General features: G+C 34.8%; 1 protein-coding gene across 7 annotated transcripts in view; it reads left to right on the forward strand.

Moving 5' to 3' along the window:
• The window catches only part of unc-13, a 382374-nt gene that overhangs the window by 300038 nt on the left and 58295 nt on the right, over positions 1–24041 (forward strand). For 4 of the 7 annotated variants that reach the window (XM_074104217.1, XM_074104219.1, XM_074104221.1 and 1 more), the window contains exon 1: positions 4393–4597. The exons of 2 other annotated variants lie outside the window; for them this stretch is intronic. The gene's annotated coding sequence lies outside the window, so the exon portion shown is untranslated. Of the gene's footprint in view, positions 1–4392; positions 4612–24041 lie in introns of those variants that run through there. One more of the 7 variants, XM_074104218.1, reaches the window with a different exon arrangement.

A 24041-nucleotide genomic window follows, 5' to 3' on the forward strand; every position in this document is an offset into this window, starting at 1 on the left:
AAGCGTGAATAATGTCTAACAATTTGAATTTGGAACTTAATTAAAATAAAAATATATATGAAATTGAATTGCTCCTCTGCAAATTACCGCACAAGCTATGCAAAGTAGCCGTGCTTGCGTCGAATATTTGTAACTATCTCCACAATTGAAACCACTATTACTAAGAAAATAATACTCCGGATACGTTACATTTCTCTGCATTGTATCATTATCATCGCTAAAAGGGTTCCGTTGCGCTTGTTTTGATTATTTTATTTTACAAGCGAAGAAAACATGGAAAAATTAACTGTTCTCATGAATCAATAAATGATTGATGAATTATTCAATTCAAGTGTGGCTAGTTTTCCTAGTTTGTACACACTACATTGCGGACGAACAAATCAAATGTGTAAGTTTGAACATGAACCTCCGCAAAGTACTCTAACGCCTAAATCTATACTCGAAATTTAATTGTTTATAGCATTCAATGTAAGAAATGTACTCATTTATGTGTAAATTTCACTGAACAAAGATGTAAAGCTTCATAATAAATTACGAACTTGTCCGGCCGTGGCAGCCGGCCACATCAGATGAATAAATAAAACCCCCAAACAGGTTACGTTAATTCAAAACCAACTTGAATTCCAAGTTAAAGCATCAAGCTTTTGGTGCCTAAGTGTGAATTGAAAAGGTCTACTAACCAAATTACCTAAAGTTTGAAAACAATAATAGGCAATCGAATTAGTATATTAATTAATTAATATTAATAAATTGGTATATTAATAAATAAATTAATTGTTTACAGGATTGTTAATAAATCCAACCTGACCTATTTAATCCAATTTGTAGATTACACGATCAAAAAACTTCGTTTAGTCAATAATTTCGCTGAAAATCATATTATATCACCAGATCATAATGTATCCTCCACATTTTTTTGTATTTTAAACCGACTTCAAAAAGGGAGCAGGTTCTCAATTTAACATTCATTTTATGTTTTTTATTTTATTTTCACACGTTAGTTGTAGGCATTTTGAAGATTGAAATATGTCTAGAGGGCTCCTATACCTTTCGACGGCCCGCTAGAGATTTTTCCATCGTGTTTTATTGCTCTACTTCCGCGTCCCTCCTTCTATTTCTACTTTACAATGCTATAAATATGTCAGCGGGCTAAGAGAGTCAGCAAGTTCGAAACTTAAGTAAATTATGAATATCCCCGTCGTGCAATAAAACTGGGATTTAGTTGACTTGCCACTTAAAAATAAAAGACTGACAAGTCAATTTAACATTACGTCACACCTCTTTGAATAATGTCATAAAGGTTGTAAAACCTGTCAGAGATGAGATCAAATTTCTAGATTTTTAATGCTGCTTTATTTACCAGATTCCGTTTTATACTAGTTAACTGTTTAGAATTTATATAGTCATTCTCATCGTTTTCGATGATAGCGATTCTAGAAAAAAACTTTTCTATAGAAGACGTCTATTATGTTTATAATATCTCTATAAATTATGTATATTATGTTCCAAAAACTTCATTTACATTTTGTGGAATAAAAAAATACTAATGTTAATTTGGAATAAAACTTTTTAAATTGGTGCAGTAATTGAGATTACAAAGTTTATCTCTTCACTACATTACTACATTATTATAGTGTCTTACGCGACATCTAAACAATTCCCCCTGATAATAAACAATATTAATCAATTCTTGTTGATATTCCACATCGTTCAACTTGATAACAAGAAGCAGTTGTATTGTAATAACATTTGGCGAGATGTGGGACCGATTCGATACGGGTCCTATCTAAATAGTTTAGGTGTTAGCGAGGCCTATGAAGTGTTTACTGGTGAGCTGTTTGTAACCTAAGACGATAAACTGTTACTAGAATAACGGGGCACGGTTTGTTGTCAGGCAAGAGTGTCTACGAATAATGGCCGTGACTTTTGAAATTCGTTGTGATACCAGATAACTTTATCATGAAAATAACATCTACAAGGTGTTAATTAAATAACTGAAAACCTCAGACACCCCACAATTATTTAGTTTTATTTTAAGTTTGTTGAATTCATTTATTTTTGAATATCTTCATTATTTTAAAAGATATCCGTGTGTTTTGCTAAGTCAGTAATTCTACTTAATTTCTAACTCTACACTGATAATATGTATTTGTCAGTTGCGCTTTGACGTTTTTAGAAGAAAATCACATATTGACAGCAAAACGGCCAGTATTAAATTATCGAAATAGTATGCAACCTCGCTAAAATATTTAATTGGTACCTGTTGCAGTCGTAACTTTTAGACTGGGCACGATAAAAAAGGGGTTTAAAGACACAAACACAACCTGATTTAAAACATAGTGTAATCGATTCGACTCTCGATTCTGAGCAAACTACTTTATACTTACTTACCTTGTATATAGCTCTTGTAATACTTTGTCCTAAGAGTTATAAATAGAACAAAAAAAATAAGCCGAGCAGGTGTAGGCATTTTAGTGATGCGCTTTGGAGGTGTTTTAGCTGGACCTATTTAGGTATTTAATTTTTCCATTTCCATATTATCAAGTACGTAGGTAGGTACATATACTCAATTGTAAGTCAATCCAAATGAAGATTTCAAATTTTGAAAGAAATGAAAATGTATACAAAAGTGCAGGGTAAAAATTCAATTATATAATATAGTGAGCGGAAAGGAGCGTGCGAGAATATATGAGTGAGTGGACGAATTTTCAAATGAGGCTTTTGGTTTTTCAGACGTTTTTGTAGATGGAAGAATTTATACAATTCTGCTGTACTTACAAAAATAAGATTTATTTTGTAGTAAATTTCAATTTTCGTATTAATACCTTTTTTTATTAAGAACAAGTTGGTATTTTCTATTACGATCCCACAAATCTATATTTATAAACGGGCTTGAAGTAAATGCGCTGTACGAAATTATGTTGATCTTACATGATGCTCCTTTCTTACTCACGATTGAAGAAAAATGGTACAAGCGTTTGTCCTACGAGGAAGAGGACAAAATAATATTTATGAGAATTTCTACACAAAATATATCATAACCAGAAACGAACATCGCTCACGGAATATTAAATAACATTTACTCATTTAATAACAATAACAGGCTTATATAGTAGATTGTACGCCAAGAGCATAAAACTAGCCATTTTACCCAAGACGGTCAATAGGCACGGTGGATAGACTCGTCGAGGAGAAAATGGGTTTAATGCTCGAGTCTTACACTCTGCTTTTCACTTCGATGGCGAGGAAATTAAATATCAACAGTGGAAGCAATTGTTCACTTACTATGTACCTTAAAATAAGTAAGGATGTAATTGCGCTCACGAATTTGAATGAATTTCTTATTTGATCTCACACACAACAAAAAACCAGTATCAGCGAATTTCATCAATCTTCTGCGTTAATTAATTGTTTGAGCATCAACGTTATTGAGTGTGTTAAGGTTAAGGGAACAAACGAAAGGCTAATCATTTATAACTAGACAAATTCATCTCCCAACAATGTGCGAGTGCCAAAAAATGATAAAGAGTCTGCGACACAATCTGTGGCGGGTCTTGATGGAACGCGCAGGTGCTGAGAATAACCCCTTTTACGTCTGCCGATAAATAATTGCCCCCGAGTTTCTCCCTCAAATATCACACACAATTATCACTGAGTTGAACAATAGAGTCCCATGCCAAACACAAACTTTTTTGGACTGACGCCATGGAATGCGTACAGGTGGCTTCAGCGAAATGCGTGCCAAATCCATTTATAAGTGGTTCCAGTTATCTGAATGAAGCGTCAAAATCAGCTTCATTCACGATATATATTTAAATAAATAAACAACTGGTAGTAACTAATTGACACATTCTAGTGCTTTGATGGCATTAAATAATGATGCTGATATATTTAAATGTACCTACATGAGCGCAGTTTTACAATATCCATTGATCACTACTACTCTAGGCGACAATGTTTGTACTGATAAACATGAATTTTATGTTATTTGAAAACTCATTCCAAAAAAAAAAATTACACATTATTTTGTTCGTTTTTGGTTTGAATGTTTGAAGAGGATGATATGTTCATATACCAGGTAGTACTACTACGCACTGATGTTTGTCATACAACGTAAATGAAAACTACGATTATATTTCTTAGAATTCCTACAGGCATTTAGTAAATTTCCGGAATTCAAATCCATCTGCCAGACCCAATGGTTTACGCGGCCGCGCTTACTCCAGGGGTACGAAGCGTCCTTTTTTCCTTCTGAATCTTAATGGTGGAGACAAAACCCATGGCATGTTGTGACGGACCATACAGGTGGCATAACGGAGAGTGGGGCGCGGTGCTGGTATCGAGCGAGCGCGGGTCGGCGCGCGCAGCAGTGCACCTCTCGCGCGCCGACCGGCCGCTTGTCAGTGGTACTCTTCGCGAACCACCGCGAACATATCCCCAACATATCTTTATCGGAAGCAGTGCTGGAACCAGTCTTACAAAGACTTATCACATAAACTCGAACGAATTCGAAACGAGAGTTCTAGTGGCAGTGACTGTATTTTGTTTAAACTAATTAGCACTTTGTTTTTGATCGATTCGTGCTCATACTTATAGTGTTAGAGTATTTAGGTTAATAGTTTAATTAGAAAAATAATCCACACGTACCTACCTTTTTTTTCAGACTAAATGTGGTAAACACAGTTTCTGTGTTAGTTTGGTGTCTCAGTTGTATTATGATCTTGACACGTGCCTGGTTTTCTGTGTCAGAACTGTCAAGCGTCGTCATTACATTCATGTAATTAGTTGGACAATTATTATGTAACGGAATTACAATAATTACGGTGGTAACGATATACGAAGTAAGCCGGAAGTATTTCAAACATGATCGCGTGTGCGACATCGCATATTACCATTATAAACTTGTTAAAAATATACATAATATGACTTAACACTGGTTCAATGGAGTATAATCCTACTAATACTATTTAAAAAAAATTAGGACTGTTTCAGTTTCGTACACTTTTACGTCTAAAAGGTTGGATTTCAATTAATTTAATATATTGATAGATTTATATTACCGCGGATTTACATTTCAGCTCATCTGCTAAGTTTAGAAACCTGAAATATTGTACGCATATTTTTCATACAACGTACATGACTAAAGTTAGAATCTTTTAAGGTAAATATTTTTGGGATTTCCCATGATAACTTAGTAACATTCTACTTTAATGCAACTAATTGCAACTTAAGAACCATTTAAGTAAATAAAACTGTTAAAACTAATGGATCACACAAGAGAAAAGAGAAGCCACGTATAACTCGTAATAGCTTGTTTCAAATATTTTTTTCGGTTTATCACACCAGGATTGATTCCCTACTGACTTTTATGGAAAACGAAAACCGTTCACAATTATTACGACGTTAAAATCATTCCCCTTCAATAAATTGTCCCCAATCTTTATTCAAAATTAACATTTTAACATCAAAGGCATCGAGACACTGTAATACGATTGTCTTCAATTCGCCGTTTCATAGCGCATTAAACAGTAAAGTAATAAAATTAATGTCTCATTCTACGTAGCATCGATAGGTCATAATTCTCGTAGCCGTAGATCCTGGTGTAGCACTAGCTACGAGCTAGCTACGAACGCTAAGCGCTACGAATAACGATGTAGCTAACCGCATTGTCGCGCGCTTTAACAAATTTTGCTCGTAATATTTCCTGTATTTGTAACTTCTAATCACCACAGCTCGGACTCATTTATTACATTAGAGTCGTAATACCTGAGATTATGTATGAGTATCAAAAGCGGATAATATTATCCTATTTTAGTTGCGTATCTGTCATAGTTTTGTCAAAGGGGTACGAGTATTCTTGAAAGAGTTTTGTGACAATTGAATTTAGTAAAAGTATATACTTATGGTTATTTCTAAATTAAGTATATTACATACATACATACATATAATCGCGCCGCTTTCCCGTAGGGGTAGGCAGAGACCACTTCTTTCCACTTGCTACGATCCTTACATACTTGTTTCGCTTCGTCCACTTTCATTATTCCCTTCATACATGCTCTTCGGTTTAGGGTACTCTTGACCTGGCCTTTTTTCAAGACGTCCCTGATTTAGTCTCGAAACGTCCGCCTAGGTCTACTCCTTCCAACACTTTCATTCACTCTCGCCTCATACACTTTTTACGCCAATCGTTCTTCATTCATTATCTCGACATGGCCAAACCATCTCAGCATACCTTTCTCAATTTTTGTCTCTACATCTTCTTTCAGTCCACAACGTTTCCTTATCTCACTATTTCTTATCCTGTCATACTTTTTAACGCTCTCATCTCAACTGCATTTATTCTGCTTTCATGTTTCTTCTGCCATACCCAAATTTCACTTCCGTACATGAATATCGGAACCAACATATGCATGGGGGGGTGCATGCACAGCAAAACGAGCCTTGTTAGACACCTCCCGACTGTTTATAAAGGAGTGCAAAGCTTCATTCATCATGTTTCCTGCATTCACTCTTCTTTCAATATCACTCTCACGCTTTCCATCTCTTGTAAACTTTGAACCCAGATACACAAACTCATTCACCTGTTCAATTTGTTCATCTCCAATCACGATTTTGCGGTCTGTCACTGTCTCATCTCTTTCAAACACCATCACTTTCGTCTTCTTTACATTCATCTTCATTCCCTTTCTAACAAAAGCTCCACTCATAGCAGTTACCATCTCCTGCAACTCCTCGGCTGAAGACGCAAGTAATACTTGGTCATCAGCATAGAGAAAACATTTGACGAGTAACTCATTCATTCTCAACCCACTTTCATTCTCTTTTAAATCTGTCAAGCAATTGTTCATGAACAGATTAAACAGCCACGGTGACGCTACTAAGTATATTAAGTATATTACTAAGTATTAATAAGTATATTAATGCTAAGTATATTAAGTATATTATTATAAAGTATTGTTTACTTATATTTTTCAAATTGGTATATTTATAACGCGTAATACTTTATATAATACGACTATTAATATTGTTCTATTACCGTGTTGCAATTGTTTTGCGATGACCTGTCCGAACTATGCTCTTCACCCCGCATGAAAAAAGAATCGTTTATAGTTTCACGTGTGTTTGGTGTTTCTGTGTGTCTGCCTACATAGCTCCCTTGCGGACTTACTTAGGTTTTTTTGAGTCATGTTGCTCAGTCGGTAAAAATGGAATCAAAGTCAAAGCCAAAGTCAAAATATCTTTATTTAATTTTGAGCTATAACAAGCACTTATGAGAATGTCAAAAAAATCTACCACCGGTTCGGAAAAACTTCTATTGAGAAGAATCCGGCAAGAAACTCAACAAGGTAGGTATATAATGTTTTCACTGCTCATGCTCTAAAAGAAGGTCAATATAGACTTACGAGGTGGGAGTAAAGTGAGTACTTTAGTCCCTAGGGATTAAATTACTAATTATTTTTTTAATTTACTTCGAGTGACTTAGATAAACCCAAACAGCCAGTAATTGCTTAGTTTTTGGCATAAAATAAGATTGTGTGTGGATCATTTTCATGACGAAAATGTTACTTTCTTAGTCTACGTGGTCTTAGTTCTATGCTTTTTCCGCATAGAAGGTGGTGCCATTCTATTTATTCCAGTTTGTGTATGGACCAATTCGCCGATGCCGCCGATTCGTTTATTATCCGTCGTAAAAATATATAGATGAAGCCGTCCTGAAATTTCTTGATAATGTTAAAGAAATTGACATGCCGACAGTCACCAGTCGTGCCCACGATTTAAAAACGCCAACGCAATTTCATACATACAATAAAGCCTTGAAACAAGTTTATTGGGACATAATACGAGTACCTAATATATCTCAAAGGCCAACCATAGCACCGGAGAATCTGTATTACGAACACATAATTACATTTTTCCGTTTTCCTTTTCGATGGACATATTTTCAACGCCTGATCATCGGATGAACAAGATTATGAGTTCTATTATTTTAAAAACTAGGTCAAAGCATCTATTTTATGGTGTGTGCAAATTTTCTCACAATGTTTCCCTTCTACGTAAAGTTTATATTTAATAAATTTCAAATGAAATTTCGCACATATATTTTGAAAAACTTAGAAATGGGAGCCCGGCCTTCAATCCGCAATCCTTTGCTTGAGAGGTCATAGATTATTATACCACTAGGCCACCACGACTAAAAGCTAGCTACTACTAAGCTACTAGCTGTATGACTTACTTATGATTAGGCTACTTTTGATCCCAATATTTCGACTAAACTTAAATATCAAAATGGTGGAAATCCTGCTCGCTTAACCATTTAGACTGAAGTATAGAAGTTAAAAATTAAACATGGTTTTAAAAAATCTGAATATAGTTATGACGTATTAAGATGAGAGTACGAGAGTATCGTAATCTATAAAACCGTTTTCTGTCCTGTGTTTTTAGCGTGGATGTTAAAAAAACAAAAGTTCAATAGGCTTTTTACGAAAGGATTCCAGCCAATTTGCTGCTCAAAGTTTTTGTAGGCACGCCTTTGTAACCCTTACACATTCATCATGGTCTTAGGTACATGTTATAAAAAGATAAACTTGCTAGGAAAATGGCCGTTGTATTTTTTCGCTTCAGCGATGTCGGGTCTTACTAGCTTTGCATCGCATAAGGTCAATGCCCCTATCTTTCATACTCGTTACTATGACGTGGTCGCCTAACTTTAACCTTAGTATGTGCAGCATCAAAGGAAATCCTAGCTATACTCGTACCTACTTAAGTTCATTTGTCAGTTTTAGGAAGGATATCCCAAATAACTAGTGTTTTTTGTTTGTTACGATGAGCAGAATTTCTCGACTAAATTTCTTTCGTAGCCCGAAACATATCGAGCTAAACTCGATTCAAGACGTGAGTTATCTGGATTTAATTAATTAAACATTGTGAGTCTCACGGTAGTTTAATTTTTAAACGCTGTTTTTTGTCGAAAAACTTCTCTTTAGCTTGGTCTTCTTTATTTTCTTAAACGTTAAAGTTATGCACATCAAACTTGACTCACAAGAGAACAATAAGTCTGTCAAAATTGACAAGATGTATTCCTCAATTACACCCACGAAATAAAAGGCACCCATGAGAACAACGGTAATTTTGCGCAACACACTCCACCAAATAACCTATTAAGGTACAATATTACCTACATATTAGAGACGGAATGAAAATGTTCCCTGGTAATTATGGAAGAATCAAACGCTGTTTGAGCCGAGCGCTTTTAGGATTATATAGAACAAAGATAATTAATACGAGGAATATTGATTATCGTTTCGGTAATTGTTTTTTGTTGAATTATAACGTAGACGACATGTTGTGCTTTTGACGAGACAGAGTGTATTAAGATTATCCTTGTGAGTTCTCGCGTACTTTATAAAGAGCACATTAATTGTAAGAATAAGCGATCGATTTATTCGTAGCTTCCCTACGGCTTACTGTGACGATATACAGTGTATGTATCCGTCTTAAAAATACATTTGTACCAAATTATTGTATAAAGCTACTCATCGAACATTTTACAGAAAATGAATAAGACAAAAGCGCAAAATGTTGACAAAATTAAATCGTGCTTTATGCCCTAGTTAAATTAGCATTCAGGTGAGTAACGACGCTTATAAAAGTAATTAATTGCAATTAATCGGTGGCAATTTTAAAGTTTCACCCGTAGTCCCTGACAAAAGTCGATCGGTTTCTGGATCGGATATAACGCCCTGGCGCTAATGGTACCATCCCGAGGGGGGAAGGGGGGTTTGATTGATGATCGATTGCCGGAAAGCTGATATAATTAATGCTGGTTGATCCGACTGCAGACAATTATAAACCCCTATTAATCTGACCTATACACCTGGTAATACATGAAGTACACCAAGCTTGGGCCTACAGGACATAGAAACCTTTTATTACTATATGATTAATAATAAGTTTAGGTTAGTCTACAATTGTAGCTAGAACGGTGACTATTGAAAATGCGAAAGATTATAAGTACGTGTGTGTGTGGCTTTCTTACTCCTTAATGCTAAAACAAATTGATGGATTTTAATGAAATCTTGGTTGATTGCTGGACGGCAGGAATAGCACATTATTTAGCTACTTTTTATCCCGATATTCTAATGGGCTCCATGTAAATTCACAATAATCTTAACCACTGACTCTAGTGACATAGAATTCTGAAAGGGTTGATCATCATACTACGTAAATGAAGACCACGATGTAGCTGTAAGGAATTCCCGTGGGACTTTAGTAAGATCCCCGAATTTAGAATCAACCGCCACATTTAATAGTTCATACATGCGAAATAAGTAAATACTAGTAAATCATATTTTCATCTTATTTCTTAGGGTTCCGTACCCAAAGGGTGAAAAGGGTACGGGACCCTATTTCTAAGACTCCGCTGTCCGTCCGCCTGTCCGTCTGTCTGTCCGTCTGTCACCAGGCTGTATCTCATGAACCGTGATAGCTAGACAGTTGAAATTTTCACAGATTATGTATTTTTGTTGCCGCTATAACAACAAATACTAAAAACAGAATAAAATAAATATTTAAGGGGGCTCCCATACAACAAACGATTTTTTTACTAATGTCTAATGTTAGATAGATAATAGTAAGAGACCTTCGTGCGCGAGTCCGACTCGCACTTGGCTGTATTTATAAAATTTAAATTTAAATCGTTTATTCTGCAAGTAGGCCGCAAACGGCTCTTTTACACGTCATTTTGTTAAACTTCCAGCGCTTTTTTTTAGCGTTTTGTTCCCGATAAGGTATTCGTATTATAAATTTGGTTAAATCAGCCGTATAATACTATATTTTGGTAACTTTCAAAGCAAATAATATTTAAATTGAATAACTCGAAGCGTTATGACCTGTTAACGGATATAGCCGTACAAAACTAGCAAAAAATAAAATAAAAAAGTGACAACAATTAAGGGCTGGCGACTTTCGCGTGTTTCTTTTGATACTCTGTCACGAACTTCTTTTACAAAAAAAAGTTAAAATTGATTAGCCTTTGTAGCTTACCCTTTAACTCATAGCGTATTTAATTCGTTTTCAGCTCTGTGTATTATGTAATACCGTATATAGGAACTTCTTAACATCCAAGAATGTTCATTAGGCATGCCTTTAACGGCATACAATACGTGTACGCGTGTGTATGCGTGTGATACACAACATTGTGATGGACTTATGGTATAATAACATTCCAAGCTGACTTTGTAGTAAGCATTATAATGATAAAAACATAGTTGACACAAATTTAATCCAAATAATAGATACAAGTCTTTTGCTTATGATCAAGGGGCGGAATTTCTCATAGCAAAAATCAAACATCAAAGGGGATTGAACATAAGTTTTATCGACTATTCCAGTTATCGATGTAATCGAATCGACTCTTCTTGTTATCGCCTTTGAACAATATTCTGTAACATTTGACCTCTTTGATAAGCGACTTTCATCTCCATATTAAAATAAAATAAATCGCGTCAACGTCACATATTACCTATGACATTAAAATGGTTAATCCTAAAAGAAAAACGATTGACAAATGGATTAAAAAACATCCCTTACTTATTTAAAATGAAGATTCTTCAACGATATACTGTTCTAAATGTTAAGTTAATTTAAAGCAGCTGAAGCTCTTTATATTTTAATTTCCTGTTTTATTAATTACTGAAATATTTATTGATAGTCGATAAAACTTATGTTCAATTCCTTTGAAATTTGATTTTTGCTATGAGAAATTCCGCTCCTTACTTATGATAAAGGTGAAACACAGAATTACCTAGTTCAGGTAGACGTATTATCATATCACAGATTTTAAGAATTAATTATGTAAAAAAAAATATTTGTAATGTTGTAGAAATAGACCCCGTTGCAAAGTTTCTGAATACTCACACAAACAGTAACAGAAAAAGTTAAAATAAAATCGAGAACTCGTATCCTACTCGTATTTGTTGTACGTGTATTTCATCATTATAAGTGTCATGAAAAGATTCCAAACCTTTGCTTCTTTCAGCTTCATTTTTCATGTTATCTGAAACAGACTATAGACGAAATAATTTTAGGACTATTAATTATCACTACTTATATTTATATCAACAAAATTGTTTCGTAAAATTAATTATTTAAAAGCCCTAAATTGAATTAAAATATTCAGCCTAAAATCGTCCCGGGCGGCTCAAATGAAAAGCATTCAGCTCACAACTTCCAGAGTATGATCCGCTATTTTATCAGTCAATAAACCATTCTTATTCTTATACCCTGTTTAGGTAATAAAACAACGGAGTAAAGCTTATTAGGTATGCATATAACTACTGTGAAATATGCAGATACAACATCTCATACGATGAACTAAAAACAATTACTTTGCTCACCCGCAGCCTCAATAAAAATTAAATTGTTTTAGTTCATTGCTATGGACCTCCGCAAAGTAACACCTAATTCAATAAACTCTTTAACATCTCGTACTTCTAACAAAAGACCTAGGCTTAGATTAAAGTTTAATTAAGTATTACTGTTCGTATGGTCTATTTTCAGAATAAAATTGATTATATATACTTACTTATTATCCTGCTCGATATTGGCAAATATCGGACATTGAAACAACATTGGGGCAAGTGAATAATGCACCATGCTTGTCAAATTTTGCGATATCTAATCACATTTCATACTTGCGCTCTAAGTCTTATAGATAAAAGTTCGTATTCCTAAAAAAACATTATTGTTTAGTTGTATACCACAGGTACTCATTTTAGCGCGAACAAAAAATCCTTAAAACTATGCATAACCTTAATTTTTTACCAAAGTTTTCACCACGTAATTAACGACTTCATTCAATCTCATTCTATAATCACTCCAAAATTATAACGCTCAATGTTGAAGTCAAAGTGGTAACTGCAATGAACGCTCGCCGATTTTCAATCAAGCTTTAAAATTACGGGTTGACACTTTTGTTTTTTTTTTCCTCATTAACGTGCTGGATCACAGCTCTTGAAGCACAATGCTTTCTACGGGCCATATCGCTCCGGGCACCAGCTAACGAGTTCTGGCTGAATGTAGACCAATGCCGGTTCTTGTGGGCTTCAGGCATTGTCGGTATGAATGAATGCCTGTAAAAAAATAATATGTCCTCAGACTGAGCGCTGATTTTCAGTGACGCGTTGAATTTTATGATTCTTAGAGGGCGTCCGGGAGAATTGGTGACTTGAACACCTTCTTTCAGAAGTGTAGCGAAAACAAATACATACTTGGTTAAAAGAACAGCTTTTATTTATACAGAAATAGGCATGGCAATACGCCTGATGGTAACTGAAGATGTGAACTGAGATGGAACACGCTTGTCTAATAAATGTTAGAATATATACTTTTATTACATAACTACTAGGTACGCATTTTAGTTGTTATTGAACATGTAATGTCTGTTGTGTAATAAAGAACGTAAATAACTAAACTTGTCCATTTCATATACTTATTGAGTGTTTAATTGCAGTCAATTCTAGTGATCGGATTGACTTGATATAAGGAATACATGTGCCTTAACAAGTTTAGCCAACAATAAGTTACGTCAGAATAAAGTATCTAGTATTTAAGACGGGAATATGATAATAACGGCCAGATTTTGACAATAATAAATCAATCGAATACCTAGTTGAACAATATAAAACGGGTGTTCCTGATTTTATTCAGTGTTTCGACCGTTCAGTATCACAAACCATACCTTAAAATTAACAAACTTTTTATTCGGTACTTTAAATGACTTGAAGCCGTAAATTAGACGTAGATGTCAAAAGAACCTTAATTAGAGAGGAAAATGTAAGCAGAACAACAGAAAATTCTACGAATCAGTAAATTCTCATTTGTAGGTGTACTTAATTGCTTTAAGGTTTTTTAAGCTTTCATTTATCTTTCCGTCACATTTAGTAAATGTAGGTACCTGTTTTTAAGGGAGTCTAATTTTAAAAGCCGTATTTATCCTATTTCGAGTAATCAGATTGATATGAAATTCTAGCAAAAAAAAGTTTATACTAAAAACGTGTTTTTAAGCGAAAACGTTTTTTTGCTACATTCTTCATAAAACATGAGCAACATTTTACGTTATATAACTGATCGAGAGCGTGCCGATAATCGCTCCTGTGATACTTGACGTTCTATACTATGTACATGATGCAGTAATTCAACATAATGATAATGCTGACCTGGCCACACAACGACCTAGTTTTTGTGATACAATTACATTCTTTTGGATTAGACGCGTCGATAAACTGTAGTGACTCGACGAAAATAATCGTGGAAAGCGGATTATTTTCATTCCTTTCGAGATGCACCAAAATAACAACAAATTGTAAATAGTTCTGGCTAGAGAATTAGCTTTTAAAAATGCATCTGCTTAATTGACATAACCTCTAAAAGGCTTATTCTTCTTAGTAATAATTTTCAATTTAAATATTTATCTTAAATACTCAATCATACGGAAGAAGAAAACTCACCTTATTTACAAAAATCTTACACGTAATGAAAGTTACTGGATGCCATTTTGCTCCGTTAAACTCCGAGTTCTGTTCCACAAAAGTTACATAGACTCATGTAGAGTGTATCCTACGTCGTAGAAGTCTACGAATATTCGCAGGCAACTGTTAATTAAATAAGTATAGGCTGGTTTATTCAAAACACTTCTTACGACATCCTTTCAAAATTGGTTCACAAAAATGCGAGTACAACTCCGTACTTTCTTCGCGTGCGTAGTTTAATTTGCTAAAAGCGAGCGTTTACGTCCCACGATAAATCCGTTAGCTTATGAATTTTATTAGTTTTTAGAGCTAGTCACACTTCGCGTGAGTTGCCGACACGTAATATAAGTTAGTGGCCACAAAGCGCGATAAAACTTGGCCGGTGGCGTTTGAAGAATTATCACGTTCGGAAATCGTCCCGAGTGATCGTGTATTGTGAGGTTCTCAAACTTTGCTAATACACTGCGATTCAGAGGTACCAGAAGTTTGAGAAGCTGATCTCAACTTTGTCGGTGCACGATATTGCTAAACCTTCAATTCAAGTCGGCATTCTACCTACGCATCCAAACGCGTGCTTATGAAATGAATAATGTAAAAAAGTCGCAATGCTACGTCACGTAATATAAGGCGTCAATTTTCTTCATAACGGCATGAAACAACAAAATATTAATATGTCCTAAATAAATTATAATTCCTGGTAAGCAAACGTAACAGTCATGTTCATGGAATTACTCATACCATACATTAACAATAAACGTGGACGTCGAGTGTGTATACAAAATTAATGCCTTTCAAAATTTCTATTTGTAACTTTACCTTTTGTGAACGCGGACCTCTTTAAGTACGCGAGCTCATTTAGTAAAGTGCGGGCTGAATTTGGTTTCTGTTTGTACAGGTTTGTGTGCTCAAGTAGAAGTGAAACAACGTGTCTCGGGCTTAGCTAACACAAAACACTGTGTTGACAAACTACTGGGTCTCATAAGTCAAGTCGCTATGACTATGGCAATATTCTCGGTATTATCTGAATAACTAAAAAGGTTAACTTACTAATTCTTACTAATCTTTACATCCCAACATCTTTTTCAATTTATCAATAAATAAACAAAATCTGTTTTTTATGTATTTACTACAACTGTAGACAACTCAAAGTCTTGGAATTATTAAATAATGATGTCAACTTCTCTATTGATACCAAAATAACGACCATGAGTAGTTTAACAAAAATATAATGTAGAATTCAAATCGATTTAAGCACTATTTTTTTAATGGCCCCGTTTTTTGGTTGATTGTTTAATACTTGCTTAAATAAAAAAAGATAAAAAAAATTACCGACTGACTGAAACAGGAAAACAGAACTTTAGACAAAATTTGACTATTTCACAATATTCAATTTTCTACGGGATGTAGACCGTAATTACTTTTAGTGAGCTCCCAATGAGTGTACCCTTCGCAAACATTTGTAAAGGAATCAGCCGATAAGCGTTACAAACTATTAAAATTATGACTACCAAGCGCGTTTTGATATGAGTTTTTTCAATATATGACTCTCCCAGCTAACATTTTGAACATGAAACCACCGTGAGACTCACTCATATTAAATATATTGACCCGGATAACTCACGTCTTCAATCGAGTTTAGCTCGACATGTTTCGGGTTAATCCGTAGCCCTTCGTCTTCGGAGCAACGCGATCAGCGGCTGCTGCAACACACGCACTGCGCGCCGCCGCTCTGCTCGCGCGACTACCCGACGAAACTGACACCGGCACACAACTACCCGCGTTTTAATAATCATTTTCATTACTACTGTCAATTAACTTTCAGCTGTTAACAAAACGGTGATCATTTGATTAAGACTAGCACCACAAAGATTTATATTGGGCACATTCAGAATATTTGAGATCGTACTAAATGTATTAGAAATATTTACAGAGTCGAGAGATTCATCTGATCTATCCAATCTTCCGGACCCACCTTTTCGACAGAGGGTATTCACCCTTTTCGATTTATTGGACCCATGATACCCATTGAATTTACTGTATTCTATTCATGTGAGGCGTTAAGCTCTTAAGTTTACAATATTTACTTAAGTTTACTTTAAATTACGAGTATAATGGACACTTTCAATGTTAAAGAAAAAAAATCTGATTAGTCGTACTTTTAAAGAGGCATAGCATCATAGAAATGTATTTGATAATGGTATTATGCAAAGGATCAAAAACAGGGGTCTCTTCGTCTTTTGTTTTGGGAATACTTGTGTTGTTGTTGGCAATGGGAACATAAACCCTTTGACATTATTCATTGCCTGCAAATTATTGCCTTCTCCGCCTGACTCACCTGAATAAATTTCGCCCCTGCCACATAAGTCATTCCACCATGGTCTCAAGGAAATAAAGATTGATAAATTGTCACCTAAAAGGTGTTAAAAGACGAATACCGCCACTGAACGTAAAAAAATAAGAGACGATTTAGATGTCTCATAAGAATGCTCAAAGGCTTCCGCGGAAGGCGAATGTTGGGAGAAAAGAGACGGCCTTTGTTCAGACGATATAAAGGCTGACAAAAATGATGTAGGAAGTAGATCTTGTAATAAAAAAATCATTGGTTTTACGACTGAGATAGGAGAGAGCCGAGTTACGAGTACTAATGGAAATTTAATGGTCGCTTGTGGTCTCGTACTGCATACGTAGTGCATCTTCTACGACAGTAAAAGGTTTAAATGGTTATTTTCTTTGAGCCTTCTTGTTTTAAGTATCTTCTTTTATTTTGCATGGTACAGTCAGCGGCAATAGTAGCTGATGGGACGAAGCATTCAAAATTATATAACGCATTTCTTTTGGTATAAATGTCTGCTAGAAACCTAGTGTGTAACCTTTTAAAAATAAATATAGTATTTCAAAATAGGTATTAAATGATCGTGACTACTATTAAAGTTAAAATTACTACTATTATTACTACTACTACGTCCAAACATTTTCTTAGTATTTATTATGTTATGTGAACAAACCTCAAGCAATAAGAACATGAATGTGTATTACCACTATTCGTTCCCCTAAAAAAATACTCATTTATTTTATATCTCGCAGAATCCAACATTCAGTGATTCTTGTTGACCCCATTTTCTTTCCGGCCCTGCTTTGTTATTTGTTATTTCGCTCATTCTCTCGCCTTCGTGATACTTGTATACTTTTTGTTCGCGCATTTTCAAAACACATTAACTTGAATTTGATCTCACCGAATCATTCTTTAAACCTCTTCTTAATCCGCTTATAACAAGTTCTTGCAAAAGTTAGTAAATAAACGAATACTTTTATACTTATTACTACACTTAGTAGCTTAAAATCATTATTAAAATAACTTCAAAGTGTGTATCTATGAGTAACACTCCATCGACTATCGGTTACCTTCCGATGAAAGAGTATGTAAGAAAATTGGGTATCTCATACATAATTTTGACCAGAATATAGCTAGCTAGCTAGTTAGCTTCTCTTCACGTAATCTCCATTAGCGCTGCAGAATACTTTTTAAACAGAGTTTTTTCAACAGACGACGGAAGCTTAAGCCACCACCAAAATTTATCCCATTTATCCTCAGAAATGTGGATACAGTCTGACAAGGATCCTGTTCTGGTTAGAAAAGAAAAAAAAAGGTAAATGTCAGCAAAGAGACGGGTCAGTACGTCCCTACGGTGGGGAATCAAAGCGTATAGGGTCAGCTACGGCCGGATAAAGGGACCATTTAAACCCTACTGTCGAATCTAAGTGTTTAAAATTTTTGAAGATTCCAGAACCAGTTCTGCATAATTAATTTTAATCGACTACTTACTCACCTGGAGGGGAATCTGGCAAAACCAACCGATTATAAATGGATACCGGTTAATTTTTTTGTTAGCTGTAATTTAACCATTACTGGACTGGCCAAAAATACACTCGATTTAATCCATTGAAATGCAGTCTGTTTATAGATTTGTCTGCCTATCTGTCAAAACACCTTTCGTACGAAGTGCGTGCAAATATAAAGTTGAAATTAATAGGAAAAGTAAAGACAAAAAGCTTCTAAGACAGAACTTTTTTAAAATGAACTATGGAAATTAAAACTAGCTAAGTTAAGTTTGATTAACATGGAATTATAAAGAGCTTGTAGGCGAATACAGCGGGTATCAAACCAAAGTAATGAATCTGTTATATAGTGTAGTAGTATTAAGTAATTGTGCTTCTACGATCATGAGCATAAATTTATAATAATAGATTGTACAACAAAAGCATAAAGCGAGCAATTTTACCCGTGACGTTCATATAGCCACCCGAGCCGGGACGGCGAGGGTGGATAGACACGTCGAGGGGAAAATGGGTTTATTGCTCGAGTTTTACACTCTGCTTTTCACTTTGATTGCCAGGAAATGAAATAACAACTCTGGAAACTTTGTTCACTTACTAGGTACCTTTTATTTTTCATGCATTGCTAAATAGTGATAAAATATTTAGTTTTCTTGATTAATTTTGATATGTTTGATTGATTCTTTTAGTTTTATAGCGATTAATAATTATTAAAAAAATATTATAGAATCTTTTTTGTTTGTGGCTGTTTGCTGTTTGCTGTGGCCTAATTGCCTTGGTCTTAGACGAAGATTTTACTTTATCCACTAGAGCATAAAAAGTCATCTTTTGTCACCTAGATTCAGCATAAACACGAACTTTTACGGGCATGAGAAGTGAAAACTTTTTTCTTCTGTATACCTACCTAAAAATCACAAAGTGTGTATTTCCGTTTGAATCATGAAGCGTACCTACTGAAGCGTATTTAGATTTATGATAACGTTTTATTTTTAATGTTCCGGGGAAGGGCATAAATCATTTTCCATGACAAACGAGCACAATAAGAAGTTTAAGAAAACAGCCATCAACTTAAATGGCCCGTTTGGAAAATAGGCAAGTTTTTGATATTCCGTTGGTTAAAAATATAAACTGTACGATAAAAAAAGCTTAACATTGCTTTCTTAATTTATTTACGATTGCCTAAATTTATTTCAAACCTTACGCGTGTTTCTACGTAGCTTTTTGAAATTGTAGAATTTTTATCTTAGAATGAAACGCATGGAGTAAAATGTTTGAAATTACATTTTCCTCAAAAAGCCAAACTGGGAAAAAAGGGGTGCGAATAACGAAGGAAACGTTGAATGAAACGGGCATGACGTGACGGTACGGGCATGTATGGGTAACAGTCGCGCACACCCGCTTAATCAAATGATTTCTTTTGTAAAATGATGCAAACTTTTTTTACTATTCTTTTTGCTAGCTGTACTTAAATTGCCATTTTTACGTACAAATAACACATTTCAAGTCACTGAGACTACCAGTAGGCGTTTGCCTGACACAAGAGGTAAAATATAATAAAATCTTACTATTGCGTAAACCAAAATATCGCTGTTTTCACTTCAAACTAAACTTCATCTCATTTAAAAAAACTTAATGAAAAATTACACCTCGTGCATGGTCTTAAAAAATTAACATTATTTAATGACTGCGGCAGTCTTAAGTTTTTTCTTGTCGAAATACACCTCAGAGAACGATCTTGTCACAATTGCTTTTGTTCCCTTCCATTTCATTAAAATTTAACGCCATTTTCCTGTAAAACTTTTTCGCACTGGTCTCGTTACAAGATAGAACAACGTTAAATATTTAATTCAAGCTATCTTGGGTATTGAAATAATATTATAGTGGAGTCTTTCCCGTTCTCTTGGGGACCGATTTTAATCATTTACCATTCGACAGCGGTGCAAAATTGTACAATATTTTAAATAGGCTAGTAGAAAATTACTATATACATTATTTCCTTGACACGTTCATTATGTAATAATCATAATAATGATAATAATAATAATGATTTATCAATGATTTATTTTTTATTATTTGTGACTCTCGGTAGAACCCTATTGCATTAATCATTTGCCACACATCAAAAAAATGATCGATAACAGCAGCAGAGGCTCCCTACGACAGGATTCTACAGAGTGTCACATACGAACTTCTCAAGGTACCATCAGCCAAATTAGTGGTCTATCAATTATTAAACAACTTCCTATCAAATGAAAATGTCGCTAAAGTCGAACTTTCAAGTTGACAGACACATCTATTTGGCATTATTGTTTTATGACATGCAAACGATTATCAACTTTAGGGTGGTAGACCACATATTAGGCTGATGGTACAATCCTGCCAAGATGCCGAAAATTCAATGTAGCCTGCATTTCTTTGTTCTTTTTATTACGTACTCTAAGGATGCACATTCGGAGCCGACTAAGTTCTTCGGAGTCGTAGTGTCAAAACACAACATTAACATACAAGTTACTTGTAGATAACTGATTAAACTTAGACACGGGCAACTCAAAATAAAGCTAACAAACAGAGTTAAATTCGTTAGAATAAAAAAAAAACTTAATATGGACGAGTACGAGCACGTGATGTGTAATCGAATCGGCTTAGAATCACTACTTCTAAACTTTAAGCAAATTTAGGAAAAAAATGCAATATTAAAGTGCCACGAAATTCCACCGTGCTTAATTAATCCCCCAACATAACTCAAGTGCTGTTTTCTCATAATTAAGAACCACATAAATTTTACCGGACAGAAAAGAAAATTTATAGCGGAATTCTGGAAAAATATTTTTCTTTACGAGTGTACCGAGAGCGACGCAGGTGGTGTTTTCGAGGTGGCTGAGAATATTTCAAAAGTGTCTTTGTGGTAAATCATTTTCTGTTAGTACCTAATTTTTAGTTTTTGGCAAGGGTTTCACTCCATCTAAAATGACGTTGGAGCAATCTACTTTAACGGCTGAGTGAGACACATTTGAAACTACTGCCGACTTATCTTTGGGTATCCTCAATCATTATTCACCAATGCAGAAAGTAACCCTTTTTCAATCCACCCCATTTCTTCCGGTCATGCCTTCGCATCCAGTTATTTCCAGCCACTTTAACAAGGTTATTTGTCCATTGCATCCGTTTCCTGTTTCCATTTATGTGTAATTCAGGCTCTCACTCAATTTTTATTCCCCGTATTTTTTTTCAGTTAAAAATAATTTATCTCCACACGTAAGCCGTCGTAAACTTGACCCACTGTAAATAAAACTTTGTTCTATTAATTAAGCCATCATTGCACTCGACTCATCAAGGAAACCATCAGAGCGTTTATTGTGAAAAGGTTGTACTGGTCGAACTTGCAGCGTTTTGCCTATTAATATGTTTTACAGCTACATTGTGTCCATAATGATTGATATTACAATCCCAAATAGCATGATAGCATAACCACTCTTAATAATTGTCAGAAAAAAATAACATTACATTGCAACAACAAACAAAACGTTCGTTTGACCATTCCAGAGATCAATAAATACCCATTTTTAAACCAGTCACATACTTCCTCTGACAAACAAGCGAGGCTTTCGCACGTGTCCTTTTTCCATGGCGACGTTTTAAATTGTGAAGCAACGCACTCACAATCATGCAGCTCCGCTCCGCTCACACGCACAAAAGCTAGCAAGTTGTTCATAGAAAGGCGTGTTTCCGCAACTAATGTAATTAATTTGCCGTACGCAGTTCCGAGCTCGCACGTTTCATAGCAGCGTGGAATAAAATATTTTAGATAGTAGATAATATGTTTAAGAATGACCTGCACCCATCTGTTTAATGTTAAAAAACATTTTGTAGCAAATTTAGAAGCTTTAACAATAAATCGCGAAGTCTAATTCTTGGCCATACTATGAAAATCAAGAATGAAAAACTCTACAATAGTCATTCAAACCAAATATTTTGCAGGCAACCCTATGGTGTTTACCATAAAATATCGCTTTTTTTACTCAGGAAACGTAAAGTAACAAAATTGCAAGCGACAGCTAGTTGGAAATAAAGTAAGAAGTTACTGAAATTACGTTTAAAATTTTACATATGAGCGAAACAGGAAAAATCAACTTACACGGCCAGTACTCGTAAATAAGGAAATAAAACTCCCGTTCACGGTAAGATTAATCATGATAATATTTCGCTATCCTCAGTCTCCCGTGAACAGTAACATCTGGGGGAACATTTGAACGTCTGCCAACAGCTGCATTCCCTCTGCCTTTTCGCGGTAATAATCTACAGTCCATTTCAGGCGCCATCCAATGTTGTTGGCCAAATGTTTGGAACAAATGTTTGACGTATTTCGTTGGGATTTATGAGGCGTGGTGATTGTCGGGCCGATTTCCTGATTATACTTTGTTTTTTTAGCATTAGAAAGAAGGTAAGCGATCTTGACGTGTCTTTTTAATGAAAAACACTTGAAAAAAATTTCACAGCTAATATGTTACAATTTAGCAACGCATACGACCATACATGCTTTTGGTATCATAAGTAATAGTTACTGTTTTTTTAAACGTTTTTCAATAAAATGGCTCGTCAAGATTGTTTACCCTTTTTCTAATGCTAAAAAAACGGAGTATAGATAATGAGGATTTTCTGGTAGGTGGGTCATCGCTATGGCGTTACATCAGTACGAGTATCGTGAGATCAGTTTGAATTGGGTATAGTAAAGTTGACAATTATACCTCAGTATTACGATACTAGCGCCAACTAGCATCACAGAAATTCTCATTGTGAAATAGCTACAATAGGTGCACGTACATACTGTGTCAAATGCGCCGATGATTGGTACATAATAAAATTATGTTGGAAGTAGGTACTGTCAGTGTAGAAGTTCGATATCTCACAAGATCTGACCCAAATAAACATAATATATTCTAAGTTGATGATTTTGAAAGCAAAAACTTTTTAAAAGTTGAACAACTATTAGATCTACAAAGAAATACATATTTTACAATGATACTTTTAGTTCGTTTTTTTTTTGCTCTCCAGAACCTATATTTTAAACACAATATATGCCGTCAGTAACCTTTAATCCCACCGCAAAGCAGCCAATATTTAATATTTAACTCATTTGCATAACACATTTCATATTCTTTAGCAATACCTAAGAGGCTATATCAAATGAGGTTTTCTTTAAAAACATTCTCCACGGGGTCTTACAAATCCAATTACTGTTGAGCAAAAGTTTTGGTCGGTTTTGGCCGTATTCCAGGCGTTTCAATCGTTGATTGCCATTCCGAGGACCTGCTTTGCGTCAGGCCATTGGCACTAATTTGGAGGTGCCGTGAGAGGCACGACAAATACCTTTTGATTAATTTGGCACCAAGTTGAAAACGAGGACGATTTGGACGACGACTTCTGAATTGGAATTTTTCAAATTATGTAACTGATTTTTCTTATTGATAGCACTTAGGCAGGACTTTTTAACGCGTTTGACTTGCGCTTAAAACAACACATACGATTATGAGTTTTTTACACCAACATTTTTAACTACTTACATTGTCATTGGATTTATTTACATATTAAATTTCAAGTCGATTGGGTCACTGAAAATAGGGTGAATATAACTGAAACAACAAATCCAAAGTATTCCTACTTTTTTTTAATTATTTTTTT

The sequence above is a fragment of the Choristoneura fumiferana genome, chromosome 21 (assembly GCF_025370935.1).
Source record: "Choristoneura fumiferana chromosome 21, NRCan_CFum_1, whole genome shotgun sequence".
Classification (NCBI taxonomy): domain Eukaryota; kingdom Metazoa; phylum Arthropoda; class Insecta; order Lepidoptera; family Tortricidae; genus Choristoneura; species Choristoneura fumiferana.